This window comes from Lynx canadensis, chromosome B1 (genome assembly GCF_007474595.2).
Source record: "Lynx canadensis isolate LIC74 chromosome B1, mLynCan4.pri.v2, whole genome shotgun sequence".
Lineage (NCBI taxonomy): Eukaryota > Metazoa > Chordata > Mammalia > Carnivora > Felidae > Lynx > Lynx canadensis.
In genome coordinates this window covers 88438028-88455800 of record NC_044306.2, presented here as the reverse complement: position 1 = coordinate 88455800, position 17773 = coordinate 88438028, and the positions used below count along the sequence as shown (strand labels likewise).

The 17773-nt window shown below is 36.1% G+C and overlaps 1 pseudogene; it reads right to left on the bottom strand.

Moving 5' to 3' along the window:
• Nucleotides 1-213: 213 nt before the first annotated feature.
• On the bottom strand, nt 214-680 carry LOC115511539 (annotated as a pseudogene).
• Between the last annotated feature and the right edge of the window lie 17093 nt (nt 681-17773).

The following is a 17773-nucleotide window of genomic DNA, read 5'->3' as shown; positions in this document are numbered from 1 at the left end:
TCTTACAAGTAACCACATGTTGGACAGGTGTTTATTTTAAACATTTGTTTGAATACATATGAGGCAGAGTGAATAGGATTACAGATTTATCCTGCTTGTAAATTCATCATTCCATTATTTAGATGGCATTTGCCAACCTGAAAAATACATTAATTTTCACCTTTACCAAGCTATTTTACTTTATTTATTTTGTTTCATATTTTGTTTTATTATGAACGAGGCAATGCATTAGCCCACTATTTGTTCTAATGCTTCTTGTTGGCATTTCCACCAGTCTGGCGATTCTGTTCAGATCTCTCTGTCCCTGAGGTGTCACTTTGCGGCCCCCATCTTGGTCCTTTTCCACCATTTCCAGCCCCTCTAGGGCATGGAGGACCCTGTGGGCCACACTCTTGGAGCCTCTGCTGAAATGGCTAGGTACAACCCCGTTTCTCTGACATCCACCTAGGTCTTGGTCATTGAGCCGACCACAGCGCTGCCACAGAAGACAGGTGTCATGCTGCGGAAGTGGCTCGTGTGTAGAACTAGTTCTCATTGTAGGTAGCAGCCTCTTTGAGCTTGGCCAGCTTGACAGTGTTCGCCCATTCCGGGACTATCAGCTTCCCAGACTTTTTGAGGGAGGCTTCCAGAGCTCTGACGAACTCCTGCTGGTTCACGTCTTTTGCAAGAACACCAAGCATGCATGGCTTGTGCACAGCCAGCCAGGGGAAAGGCCACGCTATTTGATTAATGGAGACTATATTTTCTTACTTTGTATAACATGCGTAGACAACATTCAGCAACTTAAAAGTAATGTCACTCTCACACTTCGTTTATTTGAATAGCATAAATTAAATGATTTAGAGCTATGTGGGGTAATCTAATTCTAGCATACAAAGTGTGACAGCTAAAGCATTAGCTAGTAGCAATCTCTACTTGTCCAAGATGAAGCAGTATCGATGGTGTGGAAGGCTTTGAACCATCCCATGACTTTCAATGTGATATTTTTATTTCCCACCCCAACACCAAGGTCTTCTTAAAGCTCTCCATCAGAATGTAAACTCCATGAGGGCAGGGGCCTTGCCCATCTTATTCATGTCTATATATAAATTCCTTAAGATGCTCCCTGGTTCAATACATACCTGTATAATAAGTGAGTGAGTGGAAAAGAAAATCTAAATATTTATCTAGAATTTCAAAGTGTATTTGTGTGCATATGTATGAGTATGAGGAGAGAGAGACAAAGAGAAACTGAGTATTCACAGAGAGTCCGTTTTTTTAAACATTAAATGCTATTCTGTCCTCAAAGGTTCTGCAAAATCTTTTTTATTTTTTTATGAAAAGTATTGATAATTTGGAAGAAATTCTGATACAGTTTCTTTGTTGAATAGTTGTATCTTCCCAGAGTTTGTATCAACACAGTGTTTATTGGACATCTGCTGTGTGCCCACAGGGACTCTGAGAGGGACTGGGGATATAAGGAGGAAAAGCTTATATGTTTGTCTCATTATTTTTATAGTGTGATAAATAAATGTTGTCTTAAACTAACTGTTTCAGCAAGTAGTAATATTTTAAGGCACTTCCTAAGAAGTAAGAAAAAATAAGCCACTAGAGTGAAAATCACTGCTATTAGATTCAGTTAGTTTTCCATTACAATAGTTGAGTTTTCTTTTTCAGGTTTCTAAATAATTAACAAAATAATAGGTGAGACAGAAGACATGTTGAGCTCTTCAGCTCATCCACCACTCTTTCTCTTATTAATGCTTTCGTCAGTCATTCAGTATTACTGTAAGGATAAAGCTAGATACAGAAAAAAAAAAGGTGCTTCCTCTCCTCTCTGTGTATAAACCCAAGCAATGCAATGAATAAAATGGGTGTACTTCAGAAGAGAAACCAAGATATACTTACCTTTTATTGTGAGGATAAACCACAAGATAGCAGAAGTTGCTAAAAACCAACATAGATTTGTTTCTTCAATCAAGTTGCCTAGATAAGTTATGACTCAAACTCAGAACAGTTTCTGTGCTATGCTGGTCTGAATGGAGATAATGGATGCACAGATCATAAATTAATGCCTGGAAACAGACCATGAACTTTTGCCAGCAACAGCTAATTTGCAACAATGGGGGCTTGGTGAAAATGACAGTTTCAGTCGGCATGGGGAGGCAAGCAGAGCCATTTGAGAGGATGGAGAGCATTGTGCCTGCCAATTGATGTTGGCAGGGGATTGTCAACCCACTGAGTACCAGGACTCATCAGCATATTTAATGTTATGAGCACAGACATTGTCTTTAAAAACATAAGCCATGAGAGGGCAATGTGGGCTGCAGACTGCAAAGAATAGCATTTCAGGCAGGTGGATGGCACAGAAGCTTATTAAAGTTGTGGCAAATGGAAAATAGAAATAGAAAGGAGCCAGACACAAGGAGAAAGAGTTGAAGGGCCAGAAGTAAAAACTGAAAGTAACAAATGTTCAAAGCAAAAAAGAGAGAAAGACAAATAATATTAGAAAATACAGAAGAGCATAAAGGGAATGAAAGTTATTCTACCAACCACCATCATCACAAATCGTAGTGTTGAAACTTTTTTTGTAAGATTATTTTAACATTTTTAGCTCAACTTTGAAATAATTTTAAAAAGAGGTATTAAGAGTTATGCTGGATCATCTATTATGAAGTTAACTCTCTTCCCCCATATGTCTTATATTATGAACTAATCTGTAAATTGGAATAATTGGAGCCTAGTGGAACTACCAAAGATATTATCGAAACCTTCTATTAATTTATAATCTTATGTACATAACAGCAAATAGACATTTTGAGAATATTTGCCCATGTGTGTATATTGATAGAAATTAATGAGACTATAAGCTAGTTATAATTACATCACATTAAATGCCTCTGCTTCAAAATACTTGTGAGCAGGTGTTCTATGTCACAGAAAATCTTCCAGTTGTTCAGTCAATAGTCTCACAAAGTCTTACATATGTCACACTTTTTATTCAGCATTGAAAATGAAAGTAATAATATATAATCACGTATAGTGGGATAAAATGTTAAAGCAATGACAGGAGTTTTCACACTTTGGGCGTCCTGGAATGTCTTTGCTTATGTTGATCTTATCTCTCAGCCTAAGCACTGAAGTCACAATTTTTCCTAGAAAAACTGTACTTGTGGAACCGATGACCGCCCCCCCCATCTGCCTTACAAACCTTTCTTTCTCAAATCCAGAATAGGTGAAGACACTCTCTCTAAGGAGAGAGGAATAGTTTAGAGAAAAAGTAAAAGAAGTAGACTCTGGGGGCTTTGCAGAAGTAGAATGAGGTTCTGCAGTATAGCAGGATATTCCATTGATTGGGATGCTGAAAGTAGATGCGAGTGGGAGGTGATTTTTCCACATCTTTTGCATCCCAGAATGCCGTGGAAAAAAAAAAACACAAATTTTCAAATATCTCCAACAAAGGTTCAGGCTTTAGTTAAGAAAAAGAAGCTATTGGGAGGATCGAGGATATAATGAGGGTGAACGACATACAGCAGCAACAAATATAAATACCAAATTGAACAAGTATGCCTTACATCTTCAGAACTATAAACTCCATGGACTCTGGTAAGAGAGAGGATGGCCTCATATCCACCCACCCTGCACCAAAACTGATTTCATAATGGTAAATTAGGGGTTTTTTGTCATCAGGTATAATAAGGCTTGATATTTTTAAAATATCCACTTACAAAGTAGAAAATAAGTACTTCCTTTGTACCTTGAGTATTCAAACTCAACAAAACTGTATACTTGTAGGGTATTTTAGAGCTAATATTGACATTCTCAATTAACCTCACCATAACTATATTGTAGGTTTTATTCATTCATCATTAAAAATGTACTAGGGCTATTAGATGCCTAAATCTGTACCAGGTTCTAGATATTCCCTGTAGAATATCTAGAATAATAATAATAGGGGTATAATAATCCCTAGATTATTCCTGTAATAATAGATTCCTCTTGTGCCTTACCCAACATCTGCTGGGCCCAAATGAACTCTAATCATTTTAATGGCAACAAAGACCTAGATGTTGGAATCTGACAACTACTTACATTTCAACAGCCTTGGATACCTCCCATTCATGCAGATGCAATCTGGAAATGTGGGGAAGTTACCTTATTTGATGGAATGACCTTTGACCAATGGGACTTCAGAGCTAGTGGATACAAATTCCACGTGGAGTAAACAATTCTGAAAAACATAGTTTGTAGCTTATTAGATTCTCTTGGTATTACTGAACCTCAGTAGTCCACAGCAGTGACCAAATCTACAATGAACCTCCTTTTCATGTTCTTGTCCCCAGTTCCTTTCTGTTCCTTGCCATTACTTCCCAAATAAAATATCCAGACACCAATGTGGAATACAAAGATGTCTGTGTATTTGTTGGAAGAAGAGACCTATGGCACTAATTTAATAAAACAGGTATATAACTCATGGTATCAGAAAGCTAATTGTGAAGAAGATTTTAAAATTAGATATTAGAGAAGTTTAGACATTTTTTTGAGGCTAAATAACTAATGAGAAGTGAAGCTGGAATTAGAATCAGGATGGCACATTCTCAAAATGTGTTCTTTCCGATGTAAAATGGAAACAACCTATGGTAGTATCATCAATGTTGCAATGTTGTTAAAATATTCTTCATTAAATATATTTTCTTCAAAATAGGAAGTGAAAGAGACAGGAAATAATATCAAATGATTTCAGTCAAGACATTTGGTAGCAGGTTTGAAGAAAGGACATTTGGGTCAAAAGTCAAATTAGCGAGTCTTGGAAAATAACAAAAATAAATTCTGCTTAATTAGCAGAGGAGATGAAGCCAATGCGAAAGACATCAAAGAATTCACATAAACAGTTTGGACTTTCAAATCCAAATAACAATTTCTTTCCATTTAAATATGAAAAATAAAGACATAAGAAAAAATGTAGTTGAAACTGTAAAATTAGTCTGAAGATCTCTACTAAACTTCAGTGATATGGCTATGTATTATATTGCTTCTTCCAAATATTAATGGGCAACTTATTAGGAACTCTAAAGAAAGAATATTTTTCAAAATATATGTGGTCTTTGGTTATACATATTTGAATTTCAATTTAATTAACATCACATGATGGTATTCTAAAATGTAGGCACTATTCATAATGTCACTCTATTCCAAAGATTCATTTATTATTATTATTGAAGTATACTTGACATACAATATTACATTAGTTTCAGGTTACTACATAGACATTCGAAAAATCTACATTACTTAATGTTCACCCTGTTAAGTGTGGTCACCAACTATCATCATACATTGTTATTATATTATTGACTATATGCCCTGTGCTGTACTTTTCATCCCTGTGACTTATTTATTTTACAACTGGAAGTTTGTACCTCTTAATCTTCTTCAACTATGTTGCCCATCCCCCAAGCCCCTTCCCTCTAGCAACAACCAGTTTGTTCTTTATATCTATGAGTCTGTTTCTGTTTTATTTATTTGTTTTGTTTTTGTTTTTTAGATTTCATTCATAAGTGGAATCATATGGTACTTTTCTTTCTTTATCTGATTTATACGATTTAGCGTAATATACTCTCAGTTCAACCACATTGCTGCGGATGACAAGATATTACTCTTTTTATAAGGCTGAGTAATATTCCATAATATATATCTATATATCTATATAGGTATAGATAGATCTTATTTTCTTTATCTATGTATCTATCAATGGACGCTTAGGGTTGCTTCCATCTCTTGGCTATTATAAACAATGCTTCGATAAACATAAGGGTGCATATATCTTTTCAAAGTAATGTTTTTGTTTTCTTTGGGTAAATACCTGACAGTGGAATGCCTAGATCATATGGTATTCCTATTTTTAATTTTGGGGGGGAAATTCCATACTGTTCTCAACAAGTGATTGCACCAATTTACATTCCCACCAATAGTGTGCACAAGGGTTCCCTTCTGTCCACATCCTCAGCTCTTGTGATTTCATGTCTTTTTTGATACTAGCCATTCTGACTAATGTGAGGCAATATCTCCCTGTAGTTTTCATTGCATTTCCCTGATGATCAGTGATATTGAGCATCTTTTCATGTGTCTGTTGGCCATCTGAATGTCTTCTTTGGAAAACTCTCTCTTCAGATCCTCTGCCCATGTTTTTATTGCATTGATTTTTTGTTCTGGTGTGGAGTTGTATATGTTCTTTGTATATTTTGGATATTAACTCCTTATTGGATATGTGACTTCCCATTCAATAGGTTGTCTTTTTGGTTTGTTGATGGTTTCTTTGGTGTGCAAAAGTTTTTATTTCAGTGTAGTCCCAGTGGTTTATTTTTGCTTTTGATTTCCTTGCCTGAAGAGGCATATCCATAAATACATTGCTAAAGCGAATGTCCAAGAGATTACTGCCTATGTTTTCTTTTAGGCGTTTTATGGTTGTGTGTCTCACATTTAGGTCTTTAATTTGTTTTGAGTTTATTTTGTGTATGGTGTAAGAAAGTGATCCAGATTCATTCTTTTGCATGTAGCTTTCTAGTTTTTTCAATGCCATTTATTGAAAAGACTGTCTTTTCCCCATTGTATATTCTGGTCTCCTTTGTCATAGATTAATTGACCATATAAGCATGGGTTTATTTATTTATTTATTTATTTATTTATTTATTTACTTACTTACTTACTACCTACTTACAGACTTACTTACTTATTTATGGATTTATTTAGGGGCTTTCTATCCTGTTCTACTGATCTATGTTCCTGTATTTGTGCTAGTTCCATACTGTATTAATTACTATAGTTTTGCAGTATCTATTGAAACCTAGGATTGGGATATCTCTAGCTTTGTTCCCTTTTCTCAAGTTTCCTTTAGATATTCAGGTTCTTTTGTGGTTCCATATAGATTTGGATATTATTTGTTTTACTTCTGTGAAAAGTGCTATTGGTATTTTGATAGGGATTACATTGAACCTGTAGATTGTTCTGGAAAGTATGGACATCTTAACAATATTAATTCTTCTAATTCATAAGCATGGAATATCTTTCCATTTGTTTGTGCCTTCAATTTCTTTCATCAGTGTTCCATAGTTTTCAGAGTATAGGTTCTTTACCTCCTTGGTTAAGTTTATTCCTAGATATTTTATTCTTTTTGGTGCAATTATAAATGAGATTTTTTCTTAACTTCTTTTTCTACTACTTCATTATTAGGTATATCAAGATGCAACAGATTTCTGTTTATTGATTTTACGGAATCCATTTATTACTTCTAATAGTGGTTTTGGTGGAGTCTTTATAATGTCATGTCATCTGCAAATTGTAAAAGTTTTACTTCTTTCTTATCAGTTTGAATGTCTTTTTTTTTTCTTGTCTGATTGCTGTGGCTAGTACTTCCAGTACTATCTTGAATAAAAGTGGTGAGAGAGGACACCCTTGTCTTATTTCTGATCTTAGAGGAAAAGCTTTCAGTTTTTTTACTATCGAGTATGATATTAGCTTTGGGTTTGTCATATATGGCCTTTATTACGCTGATGTATATTCTCTCTAAACCCACTTTGTTGAGGGTTTTTTTTAATCATGAACAAATGTATTTTGTCAAACGGTTTTTCTGCCTCTATTGAGATGATCATATGGTTTTTATCTTACTCTTTTAACATGATGTTTACATTGATTTGCTAATAATGAACCACCGTGCATTCCTGGAATAAATCCCACTTGATGGTGGTCAATGATCCTTTTTAATATATTGTTGAAATGTGGTTTGCTAATATTTTTTGAGGATTTCTTTCATCTATGTTAATCAAGTATATTGGCTTGTAGTTTTCTTTTTTGTAGTATCTTTCTCTGGTTTTAGTATCAGGGTAATGCATGCCTCATAGAATAAATTGGAAGTTTCCTTCTTATATATTTTGGAATAGTTTGGGAAGAATGGATATTAACTTTTCCTTAAATATTTGGTAGAATTCACCTGTGAATCCGTCTGGTCTTGGACTTTTGTTTATTGAGATATTTTTGGTAACCAATTCAATTTTGTTACCAGTAATTGGTCTGTACAAATTTTCTATTTATTCCCAGTTCAGTTTTGGAGGAATGTACGTGTCTAGGAATTTATCCATTTATCTATGTTGTTCAATTTGTTATCATTTTTCATATAATTTTTCATAGTAGTCTCATAATCCTTTCTACTTCTGTGGTGTCAGCTATTATTTCTCCTTTTCATTTCTGATTTTATTTATTTGAATCCTCTCTCTCTCTCTCTCTCTCTCTCTCTCTCTCTCTCCTTTTCCTGGTGAGTCTGGCTAAAGGTTTATCAATTGGATTTATCTTTTTTTTTAAAGGATAAGTTCTTGGTTTCACTGATATTTTCTATTTAGTTTTTTAGTCTTTATTTCATTTATTTATACTCTAATTTTTATTCTATCCTTCCCTGTACTAACCCTATTTTTTCTCCCCTAATTCCTTTAGGTGTAAGAGCAAGTTGCTTATTTGAGATTTTCCTTATTTCTTGAGGTAGGATTGTATTGCTATAAATTTCCTTCTTAAAACAGCTTTTGTTGCATCCCAACAATTTTCGATGATTTTGTTTCCATTTTCATTTGTCCCTAGGTATATATTTTTATTTTCTCTTTGTTTTTTTTATTGACCCATTGGTTGTTTAGTAACATGTTGTTTAGCCTCTATGTGTTTTTGTTTTTCCCAGTTTGTGATTGTAATTGATTTCTACTTGTGGTCAGAAAATGTGCTCAGCATGGTTTCAATCTTCTTTAATTTATTGAGACTTGTTTTGTGGCCTAACATATGATCTATCCTGGCTAAAGTTCCATGAGCACTTGAAAAGAATATGTATTCTGCTGTTTTTAGATGGAATGTTCTATATATATCTGATAAATACATCTGGTCTAATGTGTCATTTAAATCCACTTTTTAAATTTATTTACTTATTTATTTTTATTGTTTGAGAGAGAGAGAGTAGAAGGGAAAGAACAGCAGAGAGAGAGAGAGAATCTTAAGCAGGCTCCACACTCAGCTTAGAGATCAATGAGGGGATTGATCTTACAGCTGTGAGATCACGACCTGAGCTGGATTCTTAACTGACTGAACCACCTAGATGCCCCCAAAAAACTTTTTTCTTACTGATTTTCTGTCTGGATGATCTATCCGTTAATGTAAGTGGGATGCTAAAGTCCTGTACTATTATTGTATTGTCATCAATTTCTCTATTTATTAATATTTGCTTTATATATTTAGGTGTTCAATGTTGGGTGAATAGATATTTACAACTGCCATATACTCTTGTTGGATTGATCCCTATATTGTCATGTAGTGCCTTTCTTTGTCTCTTGCTTTGTCTTTGTTTTAAGGTCTATTTTGTCGACTATAAGTTTTGCTAAACCAGCTTTCTCTCTCTTTCTCTCTCTCTCTCTCTCTCTCTCTCTCTCATGAACATGGTATATGATTATCTCTCCCTTTACTTTCAGACGGGTATATGTCTTTGGGTCTGAAGTGAGTTCTTTGTAGGCAGCATATAGATGAGTCTTATTTTTTAATCCATTCAGCCACCCTATGACTTTTGATTGGAGTATTTAGTCCATTTACATTTAAAGTAATTATTGATAGGTATGTACTTTTTCATTTTGTTAATTGTTTTCTTATAGGTTTTTTAGTTCTTCTTTCTTCCTTTCTTCACTTGCTCTCTTTCCTTGTGTTTAATGGCTTTCTTTAGTGTTGTGCTTGGATATCTTTCTCTATATTTTTTGTGTATCTATTACACGTTTTTGAGTTATGATCTGGGGTTCATATATAACATGCTATGTATATAGCAGTCTGTTAAGTACATGGTTACTTAATTTCAAACATGTTCTAAAAGTACTAAATTTTTACTCCCCCCTCCATGTTTTATGTATATGATATCATATTTTCATCTTTTCATTTTGTGTATCCGTTGACTAATTTTTTTATATATAGTTGATTTTACTACTTCTGTATTTTATCACTTGTACTGGCCTTAAAATTGATTAATCTAACATCTTTACTATATGTTTGCTTTTACTTGTGAAATTTTTCCTTTCATAATGTTCTTGCTTCTAGTTATGGTATTTTCTCTCCACTTAAAGAATTTCCTTTAACATTTCTTTTAAGGCTGTTTTAGTGCTTATGAACTCCTTTAGCATTCTTTTAATCTGAGAAAGTCTTTATCACTCCTTCAATTCTGAATGATAACGTTGCCAGGTAGAGCATTCTTGATTGTAGGTTTTTCCTGGTCAGCACTTTGATTTTATCCTGCCACTCTCTTCTGGCCCATAAAGTTTCTGCTGAAAACTCAGCTGATAGCCTTGTGGGTTTTCCCTTGAATGTAATTTTTTAACTTTCCCTTACTGCTCTTAAATTTTTCTCTTTATATTTAATTTTTCCCATTTTAGTTATTATGTGTCTTGGTGTAGATCTCCTTGAGTTCATTTTGTTTGGGCCACTCTGTGTTTCATGGACCTGGATGTCTGTTTTCTTCCCCAGATTAACAAAGTTTTAGCTGTTATTTCCTCAAATAAGTTTTTTTGCCCCCTTCTTTCTGTCTTCTCCTTCTGGAATCCCTATATTTCAAATGGTATTATGATTGATGATGTCATAGAGGTCCCTTAACCTATTCTTATTTATTTTTCTTACTTTTTCTTTTTTATTTTATGTTTAGCTTAGTTTCTTTCAATTATATTGTCTTTCAGACCAATGATTCATTCTTCTTTATCTTCTAATCTGCTGTTCATTCCCTCTAGTGTATTTTCCATTTCAGTCATTGTATTCTTCAGCTCTGACTGGCTCTTTTTTTACATTTTCTATCCCCTTGCTAAACTTCTCACTGAACTTTAAAGTTCTCATTTACTTTTCTCTCAAGTCTGGTGATAATCTTTATGGCCATTACTTTGAAATCTATCAGGTACATTGCTTATATCTGTTTTTGTTTGTTTGTTTGTTTTTAGCTCATTTCCTGTGATTCTGTCTTGTTCTTTCATTTGAGACATACTCCACTTTCTTTCTTTTTTTTTTTTTCCTAACACTGTGTTTGTTTCAGTGAACTAGATCTGATTTTGAAAGTAGTGGCCTTGTGTAGAAAATGTCACGTAGTGCACTGTAACATACTTCCTCCTCGTTACCAGAACCCGGCACTCCAGGGGTATCCTCTGTGTGGGCTGTATGAGCTTTCCTGTGTGGCTGAGCCATAATTGCTGTGAGCATGCTGGTGGGTGGGGATAGCCTCAGCCCAGCTGGTTGCTATGACTTGCTTCACCTGCTGTGGGTACACTGAACAGGGTTTGCTCCCTGCACTCTTGAGAGGCATGGCTGCAGTTGCCATAGGTGGGTGGTCCTTGCCCTCAGTCTTATTGTCTCCAACTAACTGCTGCAACAGCTATGGGCACACTGAAGGGCAGAGTTGGCTTTCTGTGCAGTCAGCTGCTAGGCATTGCTACAGGCACTGTGAACATGCTTGTGTGTGAGGTTATCTTCCCTCTCCCCGGGGCAGGAGTCACTTTGTAAGGGTGTCTGCTGAGGCAGTTGGGTTGTGAGAGGTGGGACCATAGCAGAATGCTAGGGTGAAGCACATGGTGCTAGCAAGGTAGATGGAGAGTGTTAGAACGGAGTCCTGCAAGTATCCAGCTATCTAGGCTGGAGGAGAGCAAGGAAAATGGTACCCATGAACACTTCTGTTCCTAGATAAATATCCTACAGACTATTGCCCCACCAGCACCCATACTAAAATTAGTATCTCTTCTTTATTTATTTAAAATTAAATATCTTCTTTCTTTCTTTCTTTCTTTCTTTCTTTCTTTCTTTCTTTCTTTCTTCTTTCTCTTTCTTTCTTTCTTTCTTTCTTTCTTTCTTTCTTTCTTTCTTTCTTTTTATTTTTGAGAAAGAAAGAGAGAACCAGAGACAGAGCATACGCAGGGGAGGGGCAGAGAAAGAGGGAGACACAGAATCCCAAGCAGGCTCCAGGCTTAGAGCCTGAGTCTGACATGGGGCTCAAACCCTCAAACCACAAGATCATGACCTAAGGAAAACTCAGATGCTCAACCGACTGAGCCACCCAGGCGCCCCAAGTAAATCTTCTTTAGGTACCCCAGGCTCTCTTCACACTTCTGTCTCTGTACTATGTATTGGCCAAGTTACTTAGTATGCTAGTTCTTTAAGGGTGGAGACTTGGGTTATTATAGCTCTCTGGCTCTCCCAGAGTTAATCCCCACTGATTTTAGCCAGATGGGGACTAATCTTCCCTGTGCAGATCCTCCAAGCCAAGGATGCACATTGTAGGGTCTGACCCTCTTGCTCCTCCATACTTGTGATGTGCTTCCTGTTTGTGGTTAGTCATGCCAGGGGTTTTAGATCCACTCTCTCCTTCCATTTTCAATATGGCCTTTTCTGTTGGCTCTTCTATAGGCTGTGGAAGATCTGTTCTTCAGGTTGTCTTCAGAGTTAATTATAATACATATAGTTGTTGCCTCCATGTGTCTGTGGAACAAGGTGAGCTCAGTATTCTCCTACCATCTTCTTTGTCCAAGGCTTCATTTTAAACAGCATTATCATATTTATAGAAAAAAATATACAAGCATCAGTAATATTTTGTGGCAAGGAATTTGAAAGTTCTTACATAGTGTTTTAGAGTTCTCTTTTATGCCTTGAGATCAAAATTAAGAGTCTAGTGGATATCATGAGGCAGTAGCTGGATGAATTCAAGTGCTCTTGCCTGGTTTCAACTAGAGCCATATTCCTTTAATATGTTGCACTGGAACATAGAAAATTATTTTAATGAAATAATTAAGAAATAGAAAAATTAAGTGATGATAGCAACTGAAAGAAACACATCACTTAAATTTAAAATAATTGAGACAAAATTATAAATCTAGATATGTTAAAAATTTTAAGTCTTTAGCTTGATTTGCAAAGTAATTAGACTTAAAGTGACTGGCTATGTGAGTGGTACTGAAAAAATATACACAATGAAACAACAAACATGACATTTTAGAAATATATGGTTGAGCATTCTATTTACAAGATAAGTTAAAACTAGGGATGTTTCCTAGTTTTAATCCTGAGGATTTTAACAAATTCCATCCACATGTATTGACCAGCTCCTCTATGTCAAGCACTTTCTTACAAATAGGGCTACCTAGTGAACAAAACACTTTCTTGGAACATTCTAGTGGAGAAAAGGAGGCAACACTAGGAGAAACAGTAAGTAAATTATATGTTGGGTTGTGTATTAGTTTCTTATGGTCACTATAACAATTTACTACAAATTTGGTGTCTTGAAACAACACAGATTTACTCTTGTATAGTTCTGGAGGACAGATATCTGAAGGGATAAAGGCAAGGTGTCAGCAGAACTCTAGGGGAGAATCTGTTTCCTTGCCTTTTCTAGCTGTTGGGGGTCACCTGACATTCTTTAGTTCATGATCCCTTTCTCATGTCACTCCAATCTCTGTTATCATCACATCTTCTCTTCTATATTCAAATACTCCTCTATCTCCATCTTATATGCATGTGATTGCATTTAGGGCCTGATCCATATCAACAATCCAAGATAGTAGCCCCATCTCAAGATCCTTAATTTAACCATATCTGCAAAGTTCCTTTTGTCACATAAGGTAATACTCATAGGTTGTAGGGAGTAGGACATGGCTATATAATTGGGATAATCACCACAAGTAATGTAAAAGAAAAAATACCATGTAGGATATGAGAGACTGAGAGTATCCCTGAAGTGATATTTTAATTTAAATTTAATTTAATTTATTTTTATTTATTTATTGTTTAAATTTACATCCAAGTTAGTTAGCATATAGTGCAACAATGATTTCAGGAGTAGATTCCTTAATGCCCCTTACCCCTTAGGCCCATCCCCCCACCCATAATCCCTCCAGCAACCCTCTATTTGTTCTCCATATTTAAGGGTCTCTTAAGTCCTCATATGAGTGAGGTAATATGATATTTGTCTTTCTCTGACTAATTTTGCTTAGCATAATACCCTCCAGTTCCATCCACGTAGTTGCAAGATTTCATTCTTTGTGATTGCCAAGTAATCCCCCATTGCATATATATATACCACATCTTCTTTATCCATTCATCCATTGATGGACATTTGGGCTCTTTCCATACTTTGGCTATTGTTGATAGTGCTTCTATAAACATTGGGGTGCATGTGTCCCTTTAAAACAGCATCCCTTTGTCCCTTGGATAAATGCTTAGTAGTGCAATTGCTGGGTCATAGGGTAGTTCTATTTTTAATTTTTTGAGGAACCTCCAAACTATTTTCCAGAGTGGCTGCACCAGTTTGCATTCCCACTAGCAGTGCAAAAGAGATCCTCTTTCTCCATATCCTTGGCAACATCTGTTGTTTCCTGAGTTGTTAATGTTAGCCATTCTGACAGGTGTAAGGTGGTATCTCATTGTGGTTTTGATTTGTATTTCCCTGATGATGAGTGATGTTGAGCAATTTTTCATGTGTTGGTTGGCCAATCTGGATATCTTCTTTGGAGAAGTGTCTGTTCATGTCTTTTGCCCATTTCCTGAAGTGATATTTTTAAATGGTGTCTTCAGGGTAAGTTTCATTGGGTAAGAAACAATTGACTGAAACTTAAGGTAAGTAGGGAGTTGATTATGTGAGTATCCTAAGCAGAGAACTACAAGTAGAAGTAATGGCCATTTAAAGAGTTTAAGGAGGTGTGTCCATGTGTCCATAGTTGAATCAAAAAGCAGAAGGGGAAGGTAGGTCAGAGAATAAGTGGAGGCATTATGTGGGATTGTTAACAAAGTTAGATATTATTCTGAATGATATGAGGAGCTATTAGGTTTAGGGGTTGAGAAGTGACGTGATTTGATGTATAGCAGGATCCCACTGCCTATTGAGTAAGGAGTATACTAAGTGAGGCAATGGTGAAAGAAAGAAGACCTGTTAGAGAGATATTGCAGAAAAGTGAGGAAAACATTATAGCTTGTACCAGAGTGGTAATAGTGAAAATGCAAGAAATGTTATATTCTGGATATGTTTTGAAGATAGTGCCAACATAATTTGTTGACAGATTGGAGGTACTATAAGAAAAATTGAGGGGGCGCCTGGGTGGCTCAGTCGGTTGAGCGGCCGACTTCGGCTCAGGTCACGATCTCTAGGTCCGTGAGTTCGAGCCCCGCGTCAGGCTCTGGGCTGATGGCTCAGAGCCTGGAGCCTGCTTCCGATTCTGTGTCTCCCTCTCTCTCTGCCCCTCCCCCGTTCATGCTCTGTCTCTCTCTGTCTCAAAAATAAATAAAACGTTAAAAAAAATAAAAAAAATTGAGGAAAAAAGGTAACTACAAAGTTTTGGACTGGGCATTTGAAGAAGACTGTAGGATAGATTTGAGAGTAAGGTCAGAAATGCATCTTTGGGTGGGTGTGTTAGTTCAAGATTTCTATTAGGAAGTCCAGTGGAAAAGTAAAGTAACCATCACTTGAGGGAATGCTGTTTTCAGAGAGATTCATTTCAGAGAGTTTCTTCCTCTCTGTATGTCCTCAGTGGAGGACATACAGAATTTTGATAATAATTGTTTGTGAATTCTAGAGGATATCATGGATGGGTTCTACAATTTGAGCAGTTGAAGAGGGGGACAAAATAGGAAATATTCTGATCCCTACATGGGGTAAAGTGTAGTTGATAAGGTGTAAACTGGGAATCACTCCTATTGCCTTTTAGGGAAAAAACAAATTTACTCAAAGGATGTATTGATGAGGTTTATGTCAGGTAATCAAATAATATATTGACCATTCTGGATACTTTGGGGACTGGAGAAGCTACTGTTTATAATTCCTTGTATAACAAGACCAAACTGAGACTGTTTCAGGCAAGCTACGGCCCATGTTCATCCTAGGTTAAAAATATCTGGGAAAGTTAGATTTTATTCTGAATGCATTGCTCTCTTTTGGTCCCTGGTGACAGGAGTAAATGGTATTAGGAAGAGTGGTCTTGGTCCTGAATGCAAGGTCCACTCTTTATCTCTGTTAGAGCTACAGCAGATTTATTAAAAGTTTCTCCTTTGATTTATGCTGCCTAAATTGAGGAAGCCTGATTTTAATCCCAGTGCATGGTGCTAAGTGCTGATCTGACTGACAGGATTGCTTAGAGAAAATGCGACTTGATCTTAAAGATGATTGATGAGGTTGAGGACATCTGAGAAATGTGCTCTGCTTAGCTTGGATCTCCTCTGGATCCCTGTGGTCATAAGATAGAAAGCCTTGGGGAAACATGGCCTTGTTCCCAGTGTGTAGGTTTACGCGGAATATGTGTCTATCATTAGACTTATACTTACTGGTATACACTATTATTTTATAATCAACTTCAGCCTAACTAAACTAAGTTACTCAAGGTATAAACTAAGTTCTTAATTTCAGTGACTACATATGCTATTTCTAGACATTTCAGTAGGTACTTTTCCAATCTTTTTGCTATTTTTCTTACAACAGGTTTGATTTTCATTATCGTTTGTATTTCTTTTTTTAATATCTCTGATCATTTAAAAATATATGTTATTTATGGTCTTTCTGGGTTGCTCCACCATCTCAAGTTCTTGAGGTGGGTGCCGATCCTTCTATTTTATTTTGCCTGACACACACTCTTTTTAGAGTTAATGGATCCCATTTTTTCCTGTTTTCTTTATTTTTTGGTTTTTTTTAGGGTTTATTTATTTTGAGGGACAGGAAAGAACACAAGCAGGGGAGGGGCAGAGATAGAGGGAGAGAGTGAATCTCAAGCAAGCTCAGCACTGTCAGCGAGAGCCCGACACAGGGCTTGAACCCACAAACTGTGAGATAATTACCTGAGCCAAGATCAAGAGTCAGATGCTTAACTGACTGAGCCACCCAGGCACCTCACTCTTTTTCTTTTTTCTTTTTCTTTTTCTTCTTTTTTTTTTTTTCTTTTACATGAGCTCATTACAGTTAGCTTTTTTGTGAATGTGTGTCTGAAGGTAGGGAGGCATATCAGGCCTGAGAAGGCTAAGTTGTTATTTTGTTTTGTTTCCTGTGGGATTCACATGAGACCTGAGATGTGGAATTTTCCTTGAAAAGCAGTTTACATTTATTTCTATAGTATATCTCAGAGGGTCGTTCCTAAGCTTGGCTTGATCTAGACTTCCTGGTGGTGTTAATTTTTAGGCTAGGGATTCCCTCAAGATACTCTACATTCTGAATCTACATGCAGTTCAGGATTGTCTTTAGTTATTTATCTCCAGTCATGAATGGAGACATACTTCCCTGCTACTGCAGGTAGCAGTACTCAGGTAGCAGTTCTCTAGTTCATTGTTCACTACTCACTCTTTGTGTATCTCTTTCAGTGTTCTGGATCCATATGAGGATCATCTTTCTTGGCCCATGGCTGGTTTACAGTCCTCATGCAGGCACGGAAGCCTGTGCCTATGAGGGCTAATATCTGGCCCATCCTTCCCATAGGTTCCTATACTGCCTTCTCTGCCTATGACTCCCTTCTTCATTCCAGGCATTGAGGAGTTCCCTTATTTTGTACATACAGCTTTATATTTAATTATTTGCTAATATTTGGTAGCACATATATATTTGTACTGAGAAGGTAGAAAGTGGCTACATTCTACCGACTTCATGGACCTGGACTTTCTCCCACTTTTTTGTTTTGTTTTAATTTTATTTTTCCTGTTGTATGTGGGTGGGAAAGAATTATTTGTTTAAATATATTAAACTTGGCATAAGCCTGTCTTTCATACTTAATGATTTTTTTTTTTTACCTGCTTT